General features: G+C 32.6%; 1 long non-coding RNA gene across 1 annotated transcript; it reads right to left on the bottom strand.

Moving 5' to 3' along the window:
* Positions 1-324: 324 nt before the first annotated feature.
* Positions 325-1,244, bottom strand: LOC122037564. The gene is made up of 2 exons (XR_006127676.1): positions 1,052-1,244; positions 325-439 (listed from the first exon to the last, which is right to left on the bottom strand). It is a non-coding gene; the product is annotated as an uncharacterized LOC122037564 (long non-coding RNA).
* Positions 1,245-10,802: the final 9,558 nt, after the last annotated feature.

Genomic DNA, 10,802 nt, shown 5'->3' with positions numbered 1-10,802 from the left:
AAGCATCAAGATGGACCCTGATATAGGACGTATTTTACTCATTCTATTTGGAATACTAGGTAATTAATTAAATACGAATCATCCACTTAATCTTGGTTTTCAATATTTTCTTTATTTCTTTTATCATGGATTTCTTTTAAATGCTCCCTATTATTACGGGCAACATCACCTCTTTCTTGGTTTATCTTTCCCCAATGTAAGTACACACCAAATTTTCTCAACTAATTAATTAATTAGTTAATTATGACAATTATATAAGTTAATCACTAATTAATGACTGCAGCCCTACTTTTATCAAAATCTACTGCACCAAATCAGCATGAGGAGTCCAGTCGTTGCCTTGAAAAGAAGGAAAGTCATTTATAAATAGATAGAAGAAAACCTGAAAAACTTACAAAAACGTTTCTTCCGGAGTATTTGGATCCTCTACATAAGGAACCTGTAAAAACAATGAACTGTCAAAATCAAAACAAAACAAAAAAAAAATCAGCATACTCGCAACAAAATAGCAGGGCCAGGCCGTGCAGGGCCACGTGCGGCCCATTGCACACCAGAACGTGCAGGGTAACGGCCCATCGCACAAAGGAACGGGCAAGGACCGCACCCCATAGGGCTACGAAGACCAGGCCGCCAGATCTCCCCGGCTGCACCAGGCTGCACACGGCAGATCCAGTGGCCCGCCGGATCTGCACGACCACATAGGGCTGCGTAGGCCACACATCCGGCGGCTGGGCCGCTGGATCTGCTCGGCTGGACCAAGCTGCGAAAGGTAGACCGCCGGATCTGCCCTCTAGCACGCCGGAGCTGTGCAGGCTACAGATCCGGCGGCTGGGCCGCCGGATCTGCCCGGCTGGACCAGGCTGCGCGCCGGATCTGCCCACTAGCAGACACCGGAGCGAGAGATCTGGCCTCTAGGTCATAGATCCGGCGGCCCAGCCGTCGGATCTACAATCACCGGAGAGAGAAAGAGAAATACCCTTCCCACCCAACCTTCCTTCGCACCCGAGCCGCCGGATCTACAACCACCGGAGAGAGAGAGAAAGAGAAATACCCTTGGCACCCAACCTTCCTTCGCACCCGAGCCGCCGGATCTTCAACCACCGGAGAGAGACCCTTCGCACCGGCCTTCCTTCGGACACGGCAACAAAACCCTTGCCACCCAGCCTACCTTCGCACACGGCAACCCTAAACATAGGATTATTCGCGGTCGTCGCGGAATTCGTGGCAACATTGCAACGGATACATTTAGCAACGAAAATTCGTGAACTTAACAATTTTATTATTAATTTTGTGATGAATTTATCTAATTTTGTTATTGATTTTTGATTATTTACTAATTTTATTATAGATTTATAATGAATTTTTTTCGTGGTTAAATGGATTTTTTTATGAATTTTTTTGTTATGGATTTTTTTTATTATTTTCTTATTTTTCATTATTGCTCTATGAAATAATTTAGATGAAAGAAAAATTCTTAATCACAATGTTAATCCTCATGTTCACAACACTTTGGTTCCACTTATTTGCTTCAACTCCTTCATGCAAATATCATTACCTAATTATTCCTCAGATTTTTTTAGGTACAAAAAGTCTAAAAATAAGTATATTTTCTCTTAAATTCAGCATTTTAAATTAGAATCGAGTATATTTTCTATTAAAATTTGCCCTCATATTTTTTAGATTAAAAAAGTTTAAAAATTGATATAATTCCGATTAAATTCAGCACTTTAAATTAGAGTCGAGTATATTTTCAATCAAATTGAGCACGACTTTCTAATTGCCCCTCAGATTTTTTAGGTATAAAAAATATAAAAATGAGTATAATTACTCTTAAATTTAACACTTTAAATTAGAATCGAGTATATCAAAATTGCCCCTCATATTTTTTAAGTACAAAGAGTCTAAAAATGAGTATAATTCCTATTAAATTCAGCACTTTAAACTAGAATCTAGTATATTTTCTATCAAATTGAGTACGACTTTTTCCTACTTACTATAATTTTTCCTAAATTCAAGATCATTTAAATAAGATCTAGTATATTTTTATCAAATCGAGCATCATTTAAAAAAAATCTAGTATATTTTACATCCAATTGAGGTGGAAAAAAACTCATGCTCATTTTTTTAGAAAATATATTAAAATCTAGTTTGATGTACCAAATTTAAGAATAAATATACTTATTTTTTACTTTTTATACCTAAAAATATCAGGGGTAGTTAGGTAAATTAGTATCCACTATATTTGACTGGGGAGTGAAAATAAAAATTTTTATCAATGGGGACTGCATGCAAAATTTTGTTTCTGATTAAGGGCTGCATGTAAATTTTCCCAAATAAGAGCACAATGTCAAAATCTAAAAGAATATTTTTCTTAGGAAGTTGCATTAATGGTAGCGATAGTTTTTGAACATACCTCTTGAAGGTAGGTTAGTGCACAATAATCATCTTCTCGATAACACTCAAAATTTGCATCTGCTTTGGTAACATGGGATCTTATATCATCAAGTTGTTCAGTGAGTCTTCTTAATATCTACATCAGTTCTCTTCCTTTATAAACATTCTCATGCCTCATTTCCTTCATGTCATTTTCGAGTTTCTGTATCTACATTTTGAGCTGCTCGACATCAATTTGAATCCAGAAGTACCCTAAAACTCCATCCCAAACGATTTTTTTTCATGTTTCGTATTTAGGACTAGTTTGCTCGAGCCATGCTGGTCCTCATGGAAATTGTTAGCTTTGGTCTTCCATTGGGTTTCTAAATGAAACTCCAGTAAATTTGTTTGTTTCAAAATACTGTTATTAAAAGTTCACTCAAAGATAATACTTTAAAAGTATTGTCGTTTTTTTGTAAAGATAATATTTTTGTAACACTTTAAAAATATTGTTATTTTTGATAAAGACAATACTTTTGTAATATTTTGAAAGCGTTATTTTTTTTTAAATAAAAAAATCATATTTAATTTCCTATTTACAAAATCATTCTTTTTATATTTACAAAATCATTATTTTTATTTGACCTTGCTATAGAAACAAAATTATGATCAACCTAAACTACTATTATTTTCTATTTACATAATTCCTAAAAGGATGGTACTACTGTCAACATGATTAAAAAAATCGAAGATAATTGATATGTCTATATTCAAATTTGACATAATAATAGTTAATCAGCTAAGCTAAATTCATACAAAAATGATAGAATTCAGTTACAAAGTAGATATTCGTATATAATCATACGATGCAAGAGAAAACAAAGTAAAAATCAAAGACTAGACTAGTCTATAAGAATAAATCAACAGATGATGGAAATAGATTTTTTGGGTTACGACGAGATCCATTAGATGTATCTGATTTTCGGGGTTGGAACATTACAATTTACTTGAAAGAAGTGCAGTGTAGCATAGCTTCTAATATTCCTTGTAGGATATTTTGCATCCAGGGTCTAGTAGATGGCAGACGAGTACTTGGTGTTGATGGGAATCTGCAAGAATATCAAAAGAATTGTAGTTTTTTTATAAAAAAATTGATATACTCAATGAATAAATGAGTTATAACTACAACTGAGAACAAGGGTCATTAACAAAAAGTTAAATAGATAAAGTTAATCATATTCATAAGAAAATATAATTCAAAGAAAATTTACAATCACATAATGATAAAAGAGCCTTAGATACTGACAATTAAATAATTAAATAACTATGATGATTTGAAATCTCAGATTTAAAAAGTTAGTTTAAAAAACTCAAATCTCACATAATGATAAAGTTGGGTTTTTTTTAAAAAAAATGTCATCCCATGTCATGCCAATGCATACATAAAGTTAAGCTAATATTTTTTAAAAAAAGAAGGATGTCACCCATGAGTGCTCTCTTCAAAGTCCATATTGCATCAAGAAAATCAAACTTCAATTTAAACAAGGATGGTAATCTGTCAACATAGCTTACGACATCATGCAACAACTTCATATCACAAGCATGCCATGGAACCTCCTTGACAAGATTCCTAAGATACTTTAGCATTCTCAGGCTAAAAGACAGTTTCAAAGTAAATTTCACATTATTCTTCTGTTGATCTCAGGAAGTTGGTGGGTAAAACAACCTTTCACACAGTGTGAGGAGGCAAAGTAGCCTCTCACACACTTCAAGTAAACACAATGAAGTGTTTTAATTTGCTATAGAGATAATGTTGTCTGGAGTTCGCAAGTCAACTATTGAAGTGAACAGAGTGGCAACACAATCTGGTTGAACAGATTATGAAAATAAAGATCACCTCCTATGAAAATAAAGGTAAGCTATTGAAGTGAACAGAGTGGCAACACAATCTGGTTTCACATTATTCCCTTCCTTATTCTTCGTTCCAAATCCATAACTCCCATGTATTCTCTCATATTCCTCATTTTTCACTCCGACATGTTCATTTAGATCACCTCCTATTAAAATCATTTCATTTGATGGAATATTTTGTAATATTTTATCTAAGTCCTCCTAAAATCTTAATTTGGTAGCTTCATCTAATCCTACTTGTAGTGCATATATGCTAATTATGTTCATAGTTTATTTTGCCACTATTATTTTAAGGGATATAATTCTATCTCCTTTTTTAACTACTTCTACAACTTTATCTTTTAACAAACTATCTACAATAATACCTACTCCATTTCTTGCTTTACTCTTTCCAGTATATCATAACTTAAAACCCGAGTTCTCTATCATCTTTGCCTTCTCACCTGTCCATTTTGTCTCTTGTACACACAAAATACTAATTTTTCTCCTAATCATCATATCTACTACCTCCATTGATTTACCAGTGAGAATTCCTATGTTCCATGTTCCAAATCTTAGATTATTAGTTTTCTTATCATATTTGTTCTTATCTAACTTATGGTGTGAGAACTCTTGCCTATTTAACACTACACCCAAGTTCTCATAGAGATGTAGCGGTCCTTGCTGAGACGTTACAGTCGGACCCTGTAACGCGAACTCTTGCATATTTATCACAACACCCAAGTTCTAAAGATGTAGCGGTCATTGCCAAGACGTTACAGTCGGACCCTGCAACACGTTCCTTCCGGGGAACAACCTAACATTAGCACAATAGTTTAATGAATTCATTCATTAAACATTTGTCATAGTTTAACGTTGGCTAGCAACCTAATGCAACCCTCCTCTTTTATCCGGGCTTGGGACCGGCCATGACCGGTCATCATGGGCGGCCATGACCGGTCATCATGGGCTTGGGTCGCTGCCTATATATCAACTCTGATAGTTCTCAATACTCTCAAACTTTTTTTGTTTGAACTATATGTGATTATGGACCCCTATTATGATTCTTATCTTTAATCTTTCAGAAATTAGAAGAGCTACAAAAACTGGGACTGAAAATTAAACATCATGAGGACAACCTGAAATTTCTCAAGGCTCAGATTGATGGAATTGATGAATCGATTCTAGATTTGCAAGGTGGAATATCTATCTTCCTTTAGCACTAGAACCAAATAAAATAACAATGTTTCTTATTCTATGTCCATCGATAAAACTTCTTCTCTTTGATGATTGCACTCTGATAGTTGAATTGTTCTTTTTTGATACTGTTGCATAATGTTTTGTTGTAGTCCTGTAGTCCTGTGCCCTGATAAAGGAATTTTCCACAGTTGAACTTGGCCAATATCATTCTAGAGCTCTGGAAACTGAAAACAGCATTGTATCTCTTGAGAAATCTGAAAATCGTACTGTTGAAAACATACTAAGCAAGATCGAAGTGTGGCTGCACTACAAGAAAAAAGCTAATAGACAACGCTTTAAAAGCGTTGTCTATGTGGCTGAAAAAGCGTTGTTAAAAGTACTGTTGTTAAAAGTCTGCTCAAAGACAACGCTTTAAAAGCGTTGTCGTTTGTAGCAAAGACAACGTTTTTGCAACGCTTTAAAAGCGTTGTGTATTTTTTGCAAAAACATCATTATTGCAACGCTTTAAAAGCGTTGTTGTTTTTGGCAAAGACAACACTTGTGCAACGCTTTAAAAGCGTTGTCTTTTTAAAATAAAAAAAAAATCTATTTACAAAATTATTTTTTTATATTTACAAGACTATTAATTTTCTTTTACCATGTCTAGATTCAAATTTGACATATAAAATAACATTAATTAGCGCGGCTAATGATTTCAAACTCGTACCAAAACAATAGAATTCAATTACAAAGTATTAGTATTTACAGGAGAATTCAACTATACACAAAGACTAAATAGTTATGCGATATGCATGCTTACTTCTACTAGATATACTGATCAAAAAGGATTGTCGGCTTGAGACTGGGACAAAACACCTACCACTGTGTATCTGCCACAGAAAATAATACCATCAGTATTATGCAAAAGAAATTTTCACTCTTAAAGTTGAAAACAAAGGTCACAGTTCACATCATACAGTAATGAGAAAATTTGGATTGAGAAAGAACAAAGAAATGGATCTTTGGCAGGTAAATTAGTGCACCTAGTGCCCACAAAGGTACTTCGCTAGTTTTTTGTCGTCTTAACAAATGGAATAACTTATCATAATGAACAAATCTGCAAAAGATAACTAGACAATAGGGTTCATTGTTCGCATGCATGGGATCTTTATGCTTTTCAAGAATAAGATATTGGCCAAGTTCAACTGTGGAAAATTCCTTTATCAGGGCACAGGACTACAACAAAACATTATGCAACAGAAACAAAAAAGAACAATTCAACTATCAGAGTACAATCATCAAAGAGAAGAAGTTTTATCGATGGACATAGAATAAGAAACATTGTTATTTTATTTGGTTCTATTTCTTTAGGAAGATAGATATTAACTTGTAAATCTAGAATATTCTTCATTCCATTAATCTGATCCTTGAGAAATTTCATTGTCAAGATAATAAGTAGTTCTCGTCTATTGAAAAAACAACAGTAAGATATATCTACAAATTGTATTATTTGTCATTCATTGCATATCATTCTTTGTTTGGCAAATCATATAGCATAAAACACATTAACTCCGCCCATGATGGGATTGGTCATGGCCGGTCCCAAGCCCGGATAAAAGAGGAGGGTTGCATTAGGTTGCTAGCCAACGTTAAACTATGACAAATGTTTAATGAATGAATTCATTAAACTATTGTGCTAATGTTAGGTTGTTCCCCGGAAGGAACGTGTTGCAGGGTCCGACTGTAACGTCTTGGCAATGACCGCTACATCTTTAGAACTTGGGTGTTGTGATAAATATGCAAGAGTTCGCGTTACAGGGTCCGACTGTAACGTCTCAGCAAGGACCGCTACATCTCTATGAGAACTTGGGTGTAGTGTTAAATAGGCAAGAGTTCTCACACCATAAGTTAGATAAGAACAAATATGATAAGAAAACTAATAATCTAAGATTTGGAACATGGAACATAGGAATTCTCACTGGTAAATCAATGGAGGTAGTAGATATGATGATTAGGAGAAAAATTAGTATTTTGTGTGTACAAGAGACAAAATGGACAGGTGAGAAGGCAAAGATGATAGAGAACTCGGGTTTTAAGTTATGATATACTGGAAAGAGTAAAGCAAGAAATGGAGTAGGTATTATTGTAGATAGTTTGTTAAAAGATAAAGTTGTAGAAGTAGTTAAAAAAGGAGATAGAATTATATCCCTTAAAATAATAGTGGCAAAATAAACTATGAACATAATTAGCATATATGCACTACAAGTAGGATTAGATGAAGCTACCAAATTAAGATTTTAGGAGGACTTAGATAAAATATTACAAAATATTCCATCAAATGAAATGATTTTAATAGGAGGTGATCTAAATGAACATGTCGGAGTGAAAAATGAGGAATATGAGAGAATACATGGGAGTTATGGATTTGGAACGAAGAATAAGGAAGGGAATAATGTGAAACCAGATTGTGTTGCCACTCTGTTCACTTCAATAGTTTACCTTTATTTTCATAGGAGGTGATCTTTATTTTCATAATCTGTTCAACCAGATTGTGTTGCCACTCTGTTCACTTCAATAGTTGACTTGCGAACTCCAGACAACATTATCTCTATAGCAAATTAAAACACTTCATTGTGTTTACTTGAAGTGTGTGAGAGGCTACTTTGCCTCCTCACACTGTGTGAAAGGTTGTTTTACCCACCAACTTCCTGAGATCAACAGAAGAATAATGTGAAATTTACTTTGAAACTGTCTTTTAGCCTGAGAATGCTAAAGTATCTTAGGAATCTTGTCAAGGAGGTTCCATGGCATGCTTGTGATATGAAGTTGTTGCATGATGTCGTAAGCTATGTTGACAGATTACCATCCTTGTTTAAATTGAAGTTTGATTTTCTTGATGCAATATGGACTTTGAAGAGAGCACTCATGGGTGACATCCTTCTTTTTTTTTAAAAAAAATATTAGCTTAACTTTATGTATGCATTGGCATGACATGGGATGACATTTTTTTAAAAAAAAACCCAACTTTATCATTATGTGAGATTTGAGTTTTTTAAACTAACTTTTTAAATCTGAGATTTCAAATCATCATAGTTATTTAATTATTTAATTGTCAGTATCTAAGGCTCTTTTATCATTATGTGATTGTAAATTTTCTTTGAATTATATTTTCTTATGAATATGATTAACTTTATCTATTTAACTTTTTGTTAATGACCCTTGTTCTCAGTTGTAGTTATAACTCATTTATTCATTGAGTATATCAATTTTTTTATAAAAAAACTACAATTCTTTTGATATTCTTGCAGATTCCCATCAACACCAAGTACTCGTCTGCCATCTACTAGACCCTGGATGCAAAATATCCTACAAGGAATATTAGAAGCTATGCTACACTGCACTTCTTTCAAGTAAATTGTAATGTTCCAACCCCGAAAATCAGATACATCTAATGGATCTCGTCGTAACCCAAAAAATCTATTTCCATCATCTGTTGATTTATTCTTATAGACTAGTCTAGTCTTTGATTTTTTACTTTGTTTTCTCTTGCATCGTATGATTATATACGAATATCTACTTTGTAACTGAATTCTATCATTTTTGTATGAATTTAGCTTAGCTGATTAACTATTATTATGTCAAATTTGAATATAGACATATCAATTATCTTCGATTTTTTTAATCATGTTGACAGTAGTACCATCCTTTTAGGAATTATGTAAATAGAAAATAATAGTAGTTTAGGTTGATCATAATTTTGTTTCTATAGCAAGGTCAAATAAAAATAATGATTTTGTAAATATAAAAAGAATGATTTTGTAAATAGGAAATTAAATATGATTTTTTTTATTTAAAAAAAAATAACGCTTTCAAAATATTACAAAAGTATTGTCTTTATCAAAAATAACAATATTTTTAAAGTGTTACAAAAATATTATCTTTACAAAAAAACGACAATACTTTTAAAGTATTATCTTTGAGTGAACTTTTAATAACAGTATTTTGAAACAAACAAATTTACTGGAGTTTCATTTAGAAACCCAATGGAAGACCAAAGCTAACAATTTCCATGAGGACCAGCATGGCTCGAGCAAACTAGTCCTAAATACGAAACATGAAAAAAAATCGTTTGGGATGGAGTTTTAGGGTACTTCTGGATTCAAATTGATGTCGAGCAGCTCAAAATGTAGATACAGAAACTCGAAAATGACATGAAGGAAATGAGGCATGAGAATGTTTATAAAGGAAGAGAACTGATGTAGATGTTAAGAAGACTCACTGAACAACTTGATGATATAAGATCCCATGTTACCAAAGCATATGCAAATTTTGAGTGTTATCGAGAAGATGATTATTGTGCACTAACCTACCTTCAAGAGGTATGTTCAAAAACTATCGCTACCATTAATGCAACTTCCTAAGAAAAATATTCTTTTAGATTTTGACATTGTGCTCTTATTTGGGAAAATTTACATGCAGCCCTTAATCAGAAACAAAATTTTGCATGCAGTCCCCATTGATAAAAATTTTTATTTTCACTCCCCAGTCAAATATAGTGGATACTAATTTACCTAACTACCCCTGATATTTTTAGGTATAAAAAGTAAAAAATAAGTATATTTATTCTTAAATTTGGTACATCAAACTAGATTTTAATATATTTTCTAAAAAAATGAGCATGAGTTTTTTTCCACCTCAATTGGATGTAAAATATACTAGATTTTTTTTTAAATGATGCTCAATTTGATAAAAAATATACTAGATCTTATTTAAATGATACTGAATTTAGGAAAAATTATAGTAAGTAGGAAAAAAGTCGTACTCAATTTGATAGAAAATATACTAGATTCTAGTTTAAAGTGCTGAATTTAATAGGAATTATACTCATTTTTAGACTCTTTGTACTTAAAAAATATGAGGGGCAATTTTGATATACTCGATTCTAATTTAAAGTGTTAAATTTAAGAGTAATTATACTCATTTTTATATTTTTTATACCTAAAAAATCTGAGGGGCAATTAGAAAGTCGTGCTCAATTTGATTGAAAATATACTCGACTCTAATTTAAAGTGCTGAATTTAATCGGAATTATATCAATTTTTAAACTTTTTGAATCTAAAAAATATGAGGGCAAATTTTAATAGAAAATATACTCGATTCTAATTTAAAATGCTGAATTTAAGAGAAAATATACTTATTTTTAGACTTTTTGTACCTAAAAAAATCTGAGGAATAATTAGGTAATGATATTTGCATGAAGGAGTTGAAGCAAATAAGTGGAACCAAAGTGTTGTGAACATGAGGATTAACATTGTGATTAAGAATTTTTCTTTCATCTAAATTATTTCATAGAGCAATAA

The sequence above is a fragment of the Zingiber officinale genome, unplaced genomic scaffold (genome assembly GCF_018446385.1).
Source record: "Zingiber officinale cultivar Zhangliang unplaced genomic scaffold, Zo_v1.1 ctg63, whole genome shotgun sequence".
NCBI classification, from domain to species: domain Eukaryota; kingdom Viridiplantae; phylum Streptophyta; class Magnoliopsida; order Zingiberales; family Zingiberaceae; genus Zingiber; species Zingiber officinale.
Note: the sequence above shows the minus strand (reverse complement) of the source record. Positions and strands in the feature narration are given on the sequence as shown.